Raw genomic sequence first — 13,849 nt, 5'->3', positions numbered from 1 at the left:
GAGGGATGGAGAAGAGTCAAGGGAGGTGGAGGGAAGGAGGCGAAAGCTGGGCGAGCGACCAGCTGGTGTCACGCAATTACAGCCGTCGTCCGGGCAACGGCCTGGCTTGGTGTCGCCAATTACGCGCGCCGTGGCCATTAGCCCATCCAAGGGAGCAGATGGGAGCCCTGGGCTGGTTAGCCGGGGGGGGGGGAGGGGGTGGATGGGGGTGGCCGGGGTGGGAGGGCAACCGAGGGGCGCTGCAAAATGTTTGGGGTAAAATTAATCCTTTAAAATTAAGTAACGAGTGGGCGTGTTACCCTCTGAGTGCCTGGCCTGTGGCGCGCCATCCTTGAAGTCGCAGTGCCTTCTGCAAATTGTTGGTCGAGAGTGAAAAATAATATTTCAGGGGAGGCTTACGATGACCTAGTTTTTTTTGCCGAAAGTTTTTTTTTTTGGGGGGGGGGGGGGGGTTGTGTTTGTGTGGAGCTATATTCAGCAGTCGTGAACGATACGCAGATTAGATAAATGCATACCAGCTGTGCTAAAATTGTGCTTTTAACTACACATCACAGGGATATTTTGTTTAGTTTCCTGATCATCGTCCTGTGATTTAAGGTGTTTGCTTAATAGTTGGGCAAGAGGCAGTGAGTGCATGGGTGTAAAGCGGCAAAATTCAACCGCATTACTTGTTCCTTTCACGCACCGGTTGACCGACACATCACTTATCAAGAAAACCCGCGCGGTTCACGGGCCAGTTAGTTGCGTTGCTACGATAAGCCGAGCAAAATTAACAGCACATGAAGCTGAAAATAAGACGATTGTCCTGACTCACAAGAACAACAATAATACATGTTACATGGCACGGACACACACACTCGTGTGCGCACAAGCGTGAGCCTTTACATTAAAAGAAACATTTCAATGATCTATTAAATATTCATTAAGGCTATTTAACAGGGTGGCCATAATTGTACCATCATTAATGGCAATTGACGTTGTTTTCTGGCAATGAATTCATTCTTTGGCCTCATTTGTACTGGGACACACACAACCACACAGAACATGGGGCCTTTGAAGCTGTATGACTTCTTCCCATTGTCTGGATTTAAAAATGAGGAAAACGAGTGTTCTAGTAAATGTGTCTTTTCGTGGGTTTCGAGTGAGTAATTATCCCTGCGAGAGCGCTCAGCAGTCTTCTAATCCGGGAGGGCAAGATGATAAATTTGGGTTGTTTCGCCTGTGTAGCTCTCCAGCCAATTAAATCGCTGTTTATTGAAACGTTAGCGTTAATAATGTCAGTGCTGGAGTCTCTGGAAAAAGGGTGGGGACCAGGCTGATTAAAACGATCCTTCTTTGTAATGAGCGCTTGCAAAAGGAAGCAGCGTTTGTACGCAGCCCGATGACAAAACGTGATAAATAACGTTACGAGGAACAACACGCATTAGTGCAGTTAATTACGACGGCAATAAACCCTCTCGCTGTCTAATAGATTGCCGCGCTTCCATTACGCTAAAACATTTCACCGGAGCTTCTAAGGAAATGTATTAAAAAGCTACTGTTTATACGTCCCTAATTAAAGAGTTTACTATGCAAAAAAGAAGTCAAAGGTCCGATTTTTAATGTTTTTTTTACATTTGATTTAGGTTGTCAGCACCAAATAATTAACCGGCAAAAAAAATTCAAAGCACTTTATTATTTTGACATTTCATTGTTGCTTATGTGGAAATATGTTAGGATTGCATTTTTTTATTTTTTACTTCGTTAAATCCATAATTACAAAACCAAAGCCTGCACACGTATTTGGAAAACTTAACAAACCGTTAAATTGGGGTCTTATTAACATTTCTTTATGTAGATGGAAATATGCATTGCACACCCTCCAAGATGTTGATGATAGGGGTCGAAGTCTCTTATTTAAGTTCGACTGAAGGTTGTGCAACTTTTTTATACTCAATTTGAAAATCAGACTTTTGCAACAATAAAAAAGTCTAACACTGCTATGTTTGTGACATTGGCAACACTGGCAGATAATGCTGTTCTGCTGTAACAAGTTCCGTTCGAGCTGATCTTTGCAATAGATTTGACAGTTCCACACAAATTAATAACGACAAACGTATTTACTGACCGAGGCGCTTTGAAGGTCAAAATCATTTGTTGCCTATTGATAAAAAGAAATATCCCTTTTAAAATGTTAATCGGGATAAAGATGAAAATGGATCACGTTGACTTAAAAAAGGCATATTTTTTTTCTGATAGGTGCTCGTGTGATTAGTCCATAACAGTGATGGCCTTTTGTGCTTCTGCTGATTCAGACAAATTGCATAAACCTGCCCACCTTCCGACCCATGCCGCTTATCGACCCCCCCACTCCTCGGCTAAGCCCACCCCTCCTCCTTTTCTTTCTCTCGGGTTTTTTTTCTCTCTCTCTCTCTCAAACCAGTGTACGCTTTTCGCTGACATCATCGGCTGCACCGAAATAGTACACAAGTCAATAAGCGCTACATTTTTAACGAGGCCCGCGTGGCGGGGTTGTGGATGTGGACGGGCCGGCCTCGAGCCATTGCGGAAAAAAACGGGGACATTCAGCGGCCGCAGCGACTCATTTCTCGCCGTAAATCACGCCATTAGGCCTGACCCAGCGCACCGCTAATGCGCTGGAAATGTGCATCTGGCGTGACACCAAATTCATATCGCCTTCATTATATCTCCGGTTAGCGGGGTAATTGAATATTTTTCGACAGTACTGTACTGCAAAAAAAAGTAAAGTCGGACTACGCCAACGTGTCCTTCTAGATAAATATGGGGTACTTCAAGAGGACTACTTAAATTGCTGATATCAACGATCTGGGATGGCAAAACTCCCTGCACTTCTAGATTTAAAGCTTTCGTGACTGCTAGGATCCATATTCTTTGGTTCTATTGGGTAAAGTCACGTAGGTGAAAATAAAATAATAAAAAATCACGGCCGAAACGTCGTGATTTTTTGTTATTTTATTTTCACCTACGTGACTTTACCCAATAGAACCAAAGAGTATACTCCCTGCACTTGTGGAGTGAGTTAAATTATGATCGCTATTCTTAACAAGGTACTGTATACAGCTCTGGGTGGAGTGGTTACGCAGCATTTGGCACAACTGCACTGTGATTCTAGCGATCTGAGTTTCATTCATGGCCATGCCAAACACCGGTGGAAAGTGACATCTGCGTGACTGCGTCGGTTAAAGGCTCACCCTTAACGAATCCGCACTGACCAGCTTGTTGAAGTATAATTTAAAAAATATAAGTAATACAATTTCAGGACACCATCCAACGGTGGATTGATGAAGGGCAATAAACTCTTACTCTATTACACTACCCATCCAACAATTATATGCAATTGATATATTTGAGTCTTTAGATTGAGTGAAATTTCTCCATGAAGCACATAAAATTAGCAAGGATTCAGAGCACATTTTTTTATTGCTGTGAAAAGGATATCAATTAGCTCTGCATTAATGCAAGCCCAGGGTGCATGTGGTATATGGAGGAGGCTTTTATGCAGGGCACTCTGAGATATACAGTTAGCCCCATAAAACCCTTGCACATTTGCTGAGAAGCATTTTAATTAAGTAGATTACTAGGCCTCTGAAGGTCTAGTATTAATGTCATCAGAGGTGCAATTGACATACTAATTAGGCACAATCCATGTCACTTCTAATCAGTAACTGATACATGTGCAGGAACAAGGTTAGCCTCCTGCCGCCCCTTTTGTCAATAGCACTGTATGTTACCTTATTTCATAAATGCTATTGTTCTGATGAAACCACAATGTCACAATTCGGGCTTAGGCATGTGGTGGGCTCAGAACTGATTTTTGAAAGTACCAAATGATCAAAAACTGGCTTACACAAAATGTAACTGATATAAACAAAACACGATTTGCTTACTAATTAAAAGTGATGGGCACATTAAACAAATGTATTTGCAAGTAAATAGGCTTCATAAAAACTGTAGTAACACAAAGGCACCAACACACACGCGTGCGCATGCACGCACTTAACAATGATGCAAATGCAAAAAACCAGCACAGATGCAAAAACCGGAAACACGCACACCATAAACTGGCAAGCAGAGCATGTTATATTTTTGTTGCACGCTCGCCAACACCACCAATGGGCAGGCAGTCTTTGCGATTGAGATCCCAGCAGATTGACACGTGTACGGATGCGGTACGGTGATTGCATCCCGTGCGCCCATCGATCGTTGACGCAGCGATCGCCGCTGTTTGTCAATAACACGGTGGAGCGGCGCAGGGGTCACTGGGCGGGCCACATTGTAAAGCGCACAATCCTACAGAGTGAGCCAGATCGCGCGACGACGCTCACCAGCCGGTCCGGCCCCCTGCGTCTGCGCTGCTAGCGCGCACGTTACTCGCTTGTGCCACTCCAGTGCTGTATTTGTTTTATGTACATAACTACACCTGCGCAAAGTGGGTGCGGAGGGAGGGAGGGGGGGGAGGTAAGTTGCTGAAATTATTAGTTTGGAAAATTGCATTTTGGGTTCGCGTTACTCTCGCGAGAGCGCTGGCCTCAAACGCCACGCGCTTTGGCATTGGATGTCCATCCAAGTTGATGCTGAAAAATAATTCGGTGTGCTGGAGAGCCCCCCAGTTAAAGTGGCATTCTCCAGCCATAATCCCTCCACCTCCGATAAGCACAGTTGGCTACGTACTGTGGGGAAAGAAGTTCAACAAACATACAATAGTCCATTATCATTACATGCACAACAGATGTGTGGTATTTAAAGGGTTTTACTAATATAAATTATGACTTAATATTTGTTTTATTTTAGGACATCACGACAGAGAACTCGTTTTCATTGGTGTTAGATTCATACTTTTTTTTAGAATTTCCACCAACCTTAATGCTAATGTCAAACCATGCAAATTTGTTCTAATGATACAACAAAAAAAATCTCAAGCGCACTTTAGGACAGGAACCACAATATCCCCCGCCTCCCCCCCCCCCTTAGATTTCCAGCTACCAAGCTCTGCCACCATCGTGCTCCTATTTAAAATGCTAATTCAGTAACGTATTACCAGGCACCTTCTGTTCTTTGCGCACGCACCGGAACCGTAATTAGTGCGATTTTGTATAATTAATGAAAGTGACAACCTGTCGTTGAAAATCCGGTTTGGTCAAAAGTGTGAGCAAAACAAGGCGCCTTAATGTGACGGGCATTTTAGTCTGATGGGATTTTTTTTGGGGGGGGGGTAAAATTTACACGAGGCCCAGGGGTCATTTGTTTTTTATTATTATTTTGTATATTTTAAGCGATAGCTGTTTGTTAAAGCAGAAGATTGCATGTGATGTGAATGCGAAAAAACAACTACAGTATGAACTGTAATACTATATTATCAATTATAAAGTAAACCAAATCTGTGTTATAATTGAAAATAATAAAAATAATAATTTTGGCACAATGTAAATCAACTGCTCTCTATGTCCTGTCGGCAACGAGAGGGTGATGGCCATACTTTACAACCCCAGATCAGTGTGGATTGGAAAATGGAGGAACTCAATGACCATTTGAGACATCACTCACCACTGATGTTGGCCGTGGCTGAGAATCGAACTCAGGTCGCCAAGTTCATAGCGTAATGCCCTAGCCAATGTGCCACCGTTCAACCCAATGTCATAATATATTTACTAAAATTTACCAGAAAAGTGAATGACTTCAAACTATGGTTTGTTTGGCACTATAGCATATGTTACAAAGAGGATGTTAAAAGGCATCCATGCAAACATTTTGGCACATTAATGCAATGTTCCAAACTGAAACTGGGTAGTTGTTTTACTGTGATGTCTTCGTCTGTTCGTGTGTTGGGAGTCGTGGTACAGGGGTCAGTGCATTGTGCTATGAACCCTCTGACCCCAGTTGAATTCTCTGCTACATCTAGCACTAGGGGCGAGTGATATCTGATCCGGTCCTGGGCCTCCCCTAGGGCGAATTAGTCTTAAATAACTACCTGATGTGGTGGGTAAACCTCCATCGTGGGGATCCATAGGAGACGGTATGGTGCTGGCCATACCCTGTCCTCATCCACTGTGTCAGCCTTATTAGGTGCTGGCTAAAATACACAGTCCCAAAAGTCCATGGAGGTAATGCACTGAGCAAAAGATGATCTCCCGAGAACATTTCTGAGATATGAAGGCAATTATGTTCAGGCTGCCTTACAACTTCCACCGCTGGTTAGGTTCTTGAGGATTGGAAGGATGCACTGGTGCCCCCCCCCCCCCCCCTTTATAAAAGGAGCAATGCACTGATTGCAACAACTCTGTGAGTAATGGAGTGGTTTCAGAGAGTGTACAGGAGTTCATGTAGCTGGGCAGTGTGCGTATGACCTATTCTGATTTGACAGCAGAGGTCCCACGCCAAATCAGTCGAACAGTATTCACTTTTCATCAGCTGAAAAATGCTGCGAAGAAGCTGCCTGGTCCTTCGTGCCACAAGAAGGCTCCAGTTCTTCTCGGCAACAATTATTTCCTCACTGTACACTTTGAAACCTGGAACTCTTAACAGGAACTTTTTGCTGGCTTGAAACATTCAGGATAGTCTGCCTATGATCCATCCTGGGTTTGTCCTCCCTGGACTGTGTAAGAAAACTAAGATGACTTTTAAAGCTCTGGACATTGTCCCATTGGTGAGCTCCTCTGGCAGTGGAGAATACATTTGGCTGGGTGATGTAGTGTGCATGCCCAGCCACCACATGCCTAAGCAGCTTCTGTTTGGCTGGATAAAGGGAGCTAAATGAGCATGGTACAGCTTAGAGAAGAGATGAGTTGACGTGATACAGGAGGATCTGGAATTGAGTAAACTTTTAGATGATTGGTACCAGTGGTGTCAAGATTGGCCTTTGTGGAGGAGGTACATGAAAGCCTTTACTGGGCAGTAGGAGGCAGCCGCCCTCTAATAACAACGGAGAGTGGAAGAGCGACGCTCACAACAATGGGCAGAGCCCAAGGCAGCTAAAACACAGAAATATAGCAAGGCCGGTAAAATGTTATCCTGCCTTCGACACTTCACATGGCTTAAAAGTGAACCTAGCCTGGCACAAGTGCAGTGGTGACACTGGCAAATGTAAGTTGTTGTGTATGTATGTTTTTGGTGTGCGTGTGCATGTGTATGTATTTATGTGTGTCAATTTGTTTCTATGTTCATGTGTGTGTGTGGAGCGGTATTTTAGTGGTGAGCGCTGTAATATTTCCCGACTCCGGCTCACATCAGTGGTGAGTGATATCAGCATTGATCCTGGACCTCGTCTAGGTTGACCCAGCCTTTAAATGAGTCCCTAGTGTGGTGTATAAATATCACTACTGGGTAGACAAAAGCAGCTGAGTATGGTGCTGGAGATATCACCTTCTCTTGAATCATGCCAGTCTTTATAGGTGATTTCTAATCGTACTTGCCCCATGTATGTATGTGCATATATATGTGTGGGATTCGATGTGTCTTTGTATGTAATGGTTAGCGACCTGGGCTAGAAACCCGGCAACTCGAGTTTGCTTCCTGCTCACGGCCAACACCAGTGACGATTATTTTAACCAGTTCTGAGCCTCCCCTAGGTCGACTCAACCTTAAATGAGTACCTGGTGTGGTGTGTAATCACCACTAGGTGCTGGTCACCCACCCGCTCGTGTGCAGTGCCGGCCTTCATAGGTGCTCGCTAACGGAACGTGCCACGATAGCCTGTTAAGACTATACGGGGTATCTTTGTGTGTATTTGTATGTATGTGCGTATGTATGGGCGCGCGTGTGTGCGTGTGTGCACGTATGTGTATGCGTGTGTGTACGTGTTGATGTTTGGAATTGCAAGTGTACATTAGGCACAGCCTGAACCTGAGTTTCTTGCTTGAGGGTCATGTGACAGCCCGTCCAGCTGTCAGGTCAGTGACTTATCGACCCTCGGAAGGCTTTCCCATCTGTCTGTCTGTCTGTCCCGTGGCCCCATCTCCCTCCCTCTCCCTCCTCATCTCTCTCGCTTTCACTTGGCCAGCTGGGGAGCCACCCACCACCCACAGCACACAAAACCACTGCTTTCTTGTTATGATAATCTGTTAATCTGCTCTCATTAGAATAAGCTCTCTTTTTTTCTGTCTTCTTCTGTCTCTTTTTCTATTTCTATGTCTTTTTTTCTTCCCTTGTATGGTCTCTTTAACTCTGTAACTCTTTTCTTCTTAACCCCAATGCTTGCTCTTTCTCGCTATGTAAGCCTTGATATGTGGCCCTCTCTCGATACCTCTATATTAAAAAAACACACCGCTTTTGCTCTATGTGTACGTGTGCGCGCATGTTTGAACACACACACACAGGAGCATGCATGCATACATCCATAAGTACATTTACATAAATTTACATATATTTACAGATATGTTGCGTATACGTCGTTTATTTGAACGTCCAATATTTTTGTATGCCCGTTGAAAGCAATTCTGCCCATTGATGCTACATGTTTATTTCGCTAATTTTTAATTGCGAGCCTCTGTCCTGAGCGCGCACTCTGCCTCCTGACACCACTAATGTGCGGGAGGGCCACGCAGATTACACGGGGTTTTTTGGGGGGAAATGCAATAACCGCAGAGACAAACGCACACAATCGGCAGGCGAAGACAATGGTGTGTGAGAAAGGAGGAAAGGGAGTGGGCTAGATTAGGATGATTATATCGTGGCAAAATCACAGCAAACGGACAGATGGCCACACCCGCCACTCCCCATATGTCATGGGCACAGCCATCTCTTTCCACTACCTTCCTGCTTATTTACTCCTGGCGGGGGGGGGGAGCTCGTTTCACACGTAACACGCCACGTGTCCATCAACTGTGATCAACACAAAGGCACGGTTTTTTTGTTGCCGAAACTCGCAACGACAGCGCCGTTTGTTTGTGCAGCGCCAACCAAGTTGCTGTTATTTATTCCACAAATTTAAGTCGCCCGCCCGCCCGCATATCTGAAAATCGGAAACCTTGTCCCGCTTGTTCCCCATTCGATCGGGAAAACGCTCCGAAATCCAACGTCCGCCTGCCATGAAGAAACGGCTATGAAATATAACCCACGAGAGAGTATATAAGTACTTATTTTATTTACCAACGTGTAAAGCACTACACACGCATGCTGGAGTGGAAATATGCCTGCCATTTTCCACTCCATAAAATCCATGCTGAGCAGGGCAATGGTCAGGCTGAACAGTATAACCCTAACCTCCAAGTCACAACATCATCGTTTTAACCCCGCCCGTGCCCCGTGAGATATTCTGGTAGAGGGGGCATGATGAAGGGTGCCGTCTATCCGAGGGGATGTTAAGCGAGGCTCATGCCCCATCTGCTTGTTGACTCATCCAGAGAGCAGACCACTCACTGTGCGTGTGTGTGCTGGTGGCATAGCTGCATTATAATTCAAAATAATTGACTGACAAACAAATGCGAACTGTAAAACGTTACCTGCAGAGTAATTAAAAAAAACAATTACTGCAATTGTTAATAAATAATGGGGGAGTAGTGCCACAGTGGTTTGTATTCTGTACAATGGACTAGACAACCTCAGTAAGATTTCCAGACACAGCTAACATCAGTGGTATCTGAACCTGTCATGCCCCCACCTCACCCCTCCTTCACTTCACCAACCCACACTCACCAGCATGGTGAAGTATAGTCAAACAACCCCCACAACCGACACAACTCGGGGGGGGGGGGGGAGGAAGCCTCCATCATGGCAGTGCACTGAATAATAATAATTCACAATATGCTACAATTTCCACCCCAAAAATGGACAAAGCTTGAAATGTGTCCCATCACATCGTGAGCAGCGAATGGAGGAGATTCGTGGAAATGCTGCGTTCATGTTGACCGGTTCTACAAGTAAACCGTTTAAATAGCGGAGGAGTTGGGACGATGGTCTTCACAGCTGACAGTGGCGCGTACAGGGTGCACCACCCCCCTCCGCGCCCCTGCCCACGAGTTCACGCCGCTCCCTGTAGCCCAGGCTTCTCAGCCACAACCAGAGCCCACGCTTCATTTGGCCCCAACTTTGGGGATCTGCGCAAATACCGGCTAATTAGCCTGATGCAATTTTCGTCATAATTTACTAATTAGCAGCGAAACCTGTGCAGGGTTTCTCGTCCTAATTACAGTGAAGGCATCTGTGCCAGTGCATGGAATTACACCATTAGAATGATCCGCTCTTAGGCAGGTTTGATGAGATGTCCTGCTGGTCTGTTGTACCGCCTTCAAATTACAGATGAGCATTGGGGAAAAATAAAAAAAAACCCACACCGTGTTGTTTAATATATATTTAAGCCTACGTGTCATTGAAACGAGAGTAATTTATTCAACCTCTAAATAGAGGCTCCATCACATTCCAAGTGTACACATTGTGTTATTGGTTTTAAAAGCACTGAAGGTTATACTGTTGAGACAGTAAACAAAAGGTGGTGTAACATTTAACCAACTTTTGTACATACATTAATGTGATTTTCATGTATATCTAAATAACCTATGACCACATCAATCGTAACGTGCCCAATCTTGGTAGATCTCAAAGATAAGCAGGATTTTGGGATCCGGATAGCACCAAGATGGGCGACTTCCATGCGCAAAAGACGGGGCAATGGGAATTTCGGAAAGTAGAGGGCATTGCAAAAACATCCATGGGGAGGTCCTCATCTATGTGTTGAACTTCTATCGCACCTTATGCAGCGAACCATGCTAATCGGAGGAGAATATCGCAGTGGATTGACAAAAACGTGACGCACATGTACGATTGTACACGCACATTTATGTACGTAATTAACGGAAATAAAGTCCCACACTTGAACATTACCGTGGTTCTTCGGCTCTTTTGATTACTTTGCAAAAGACACCGGAGCCGGCCAGAACACAGCCAGCGATATCATGTCAACGTCTGTATGCTGCGCTTAATAATGCAAAGGAACAGCCAAAATTGGACGACTGAAAGCATTAAGAGGCACAAAAATAAAATAAAGTGACATTAACAGTTGGCGAGTGAGAGCGCTTCCCCTGTCGTGTCGCTGCGACGTTGATGTCTAAGCAAGAGAGACGGTAGTGACGAGGGGGGATGGGGGGTGTGGGTGGAGACAGGGAGGGGGATGAGTGAGGGGGGGACCCCAGGCCGTTGGGAAGCCCAGCTGGTGAGATGGCATGCACTTATTCCGCTCGAGCGAGTGCTTAAACACCTCCCCTATCTCTCCTCCCTCTCTCCCTCTCTCTGGCTGTCTGTCGCGCGAAGCCATGCAAGCAAAAAAAAACGCACGACACGCGACCGATGTAAATTTATCCACGGCATGGCGCACGGCGAGTATAGGGGGAGGGGATGGAGGACGTGGGGGGGGGGGGCAGGCATAGGGAGTGCGGGAGGGACATACACGTATGGTAAGGGTGGCGGCCTAGGAGAGACAATTGGGCACACAAGTGCACGCTCTGAAATAAAGGGACAGAAAGAAAATGACATTTCATATATAAAAGTGATATGTCACATACAGATGCTCACTCCGCGTGAGGGGCAGTGTAACATACACATTAAAACAGTAAAACACTGCGAGCAGTCGGGCTCAAAAGAATTGCTGTTGCAAACCAAATGAAAGGTTTGTAAGATAAAATAAAAAAATATATAAAACGACGTGACGGCTTATGCGTGAGCGCAAAACGAGGCGCGCAGTCGGACTGCTCTTGCAAATCGTCAATAATAACTACAAACAAAACTAAAAAATGTATGCCCACGAAAATGGGGAAAAAAAAGCCTTGAAAATAAATCTAAAGCTAAAATACAAAGGCAGGGGGGTGGGTGAGTCTACACAAAGCACAATACATTGTCAAAATAATTCACACGGTGCTAAATTTTGGGCGGATTTGAATCTAAAAATGAAAGTCACCTGCGTCTTCGGCCAACCTTGAGTGATATATTTGCAACCACAGCAGGAAGACGCAGCTTCGAAACAATGCAGCCGCCTTTTATCTTTGCCCCCAAGTGCAGCTATTGTCTTTCAATTCAGTTGGCGAACCCCAAGTGCAGCTATTGTCTTTCAATTCAGTTGGCGACCCTCGTGTTTATTCTAAAGCGTCTCCCCCCCCCCTGTGCTGTCTGTTCTTCCTGACCTCAAGGCCAGCGAAGGAACCAAGTGGCGTGTAACCTCACCACCTTCCCTCCTCCGCACATTTACACGCGCACGCACACACGTGCACATAAGGGGGATGGGGGGTGGCCAGCACCACGCCCAATCGCCTTTGTCTCCCTCGTGCTGATGTTTACACACCGCACGGGTACTCATTTAAAGCTGAGTCGAGCTAGGAGAGACCCAGGACGAGTTCAAATGTTTGCAACTGTGATTGGTCGTGAGCGAGAATTGAAGTCGAGTCGCCAACCAGTGCGCCACAAAGACAAAGATCCCCCGTATAGCCTTAACAGACTTTAGGGGCAGGTGCTGTTAGCGAGCACCTATGAAGGCCGAAACGGTAAACGAGGGGGTGGGTGGCCAGCACCACGCACGACCGCCTTTGTCTCCCCAGTGGCAATGTTTACACACCGCACCGGTTAACCATTTGAGGCTGAGTCGACCTAGGGGAGGCCCAGGACCTGTTCAGATAATCGTCGCTGGGTGTTGGCCGTAAGCGGGAATCGAACCCGGGTCGCCGGGTTCATAGCGCACCGCTACATTACCGTTCCCCACAGTGCGCCACACATACATACATACACACATACATACACACGTACACACACACATACACACGCACACACAAAGCAACTGTCAAGGCCAGTGCTGTTGGTGAACACCTATTACGAAACAAGCAAAGACACACACATAAATGCGTGCACACATGAGAATGTGTGCACGCAGCACAAGTTCAAGTAAAAAACACATACGTCCATGCACGTGCAAGTCTGCTTTGCACTCACACGCTTTTGAGGAACAGAGACCTTCTTTTTGTGAACGCACATCTGTTAGAATCCACGGGCATTGACACGTGCCAAGATAAATGTGCATTAAAATCATAATCCTGTATTCTAATTCCAACGTTTAAAATTACTCTTTCAAGATGCAACCGCACTCAGAGTGAAGTGAACACAATGTTCGCGTAATGACGCTATTTACAAGTTGCTTCACTACAAGGGGAGACCCCCCCCCCCCGACGGGGAGAGCGGGGCTGACGCAGCACGTTCCAAGGTGCGTGAGGACACGTCCCTCGCGGCGCTGCTGGGAATGCCCGGATTGGGAACGTCACCGCGGCACTCGGTGTGATGAGGTCGTGACCTAAGCATTGTCACATTGGCTTGGTGCTCTGCCCACCTTACATTATTAATGAGTTCATTAGTGGCACTTCGGAAGGAAACGAAATGTGACGAGCGGACACAAAATGCAGACGACGTGTTGGTGACGTCAAGTTTCAAATGTGAATGGCTGGACGAGAATATTTTTGAAATGCCTACATTTTAACCACGGCGCAGCGGCGTGGCACAGCGATTAGCACGCTGCACTATGAACCCTGGCGACCTAATATTGATTCGCAGCCACAGCTACCATCGGTGGTGAGTAATAACTGAACCGGTCCTGGGCTTCCCTGCCTTCACGAACCGGCGCGGACCAGTGCGGTGAAGTATGGTCCAACAACATGGTGTGGGGAAGCCTTCACCCAGCAGTGGATTGACTCTATTTGTATACAGCACCGGTGTCAATCTACTATTGGATGAAAGCCTTCCAAATTCCATGTCAGTCATGTTGGATGTGTTCACCCTAGTTTATCATGCTGATCACTGCAGGTCGGTGAAGAAGTGGGGGGTATCCAGGACTGGCTCAGACGTCACTTGCCACTGATCTTAG

At 45.9% G+C, this 13,849-nt stretch overlaps 1 protein-coding gene across 8 annotated transcripts in view; it reads right to left on the bottom strand.

Annotated features, from left to right (window-relative positions):
- Positions 1 to 13,849, bottom strand: part of LOC116940626 (transcription factor COE3-like) — a 98,840-nt gene that overhangs the window by 36,065 nt on the left and 48,926 nt on the right. The window lies entirely within an intron of this gene.

The sequence above is a fragment of the Petromyzon marinus genome, chromosome 9, assembly GCF_048934315.1.
Source record: "Petromyzon marinus isolate PM22_M1 ecotype Great Lakes invasive population chromosome 9, UKy_Petmar_22M1.pri1.0, whole genome shotgun sequence".
In the NCBI taxonomy this organism is placed as follows: domain Eukaryota; kingdom Metazoa; phylum Chordata; class Hyperoartia; order Petromyzontiformes; family Petromyzontidae; genus Petromyzon; species Petromyzon marinus.
The sequence above is the reverse complement of the archived record's forward strand: the minus strand, read 5'-3'. Positions and strand labels throughout refer to the sequence as shown.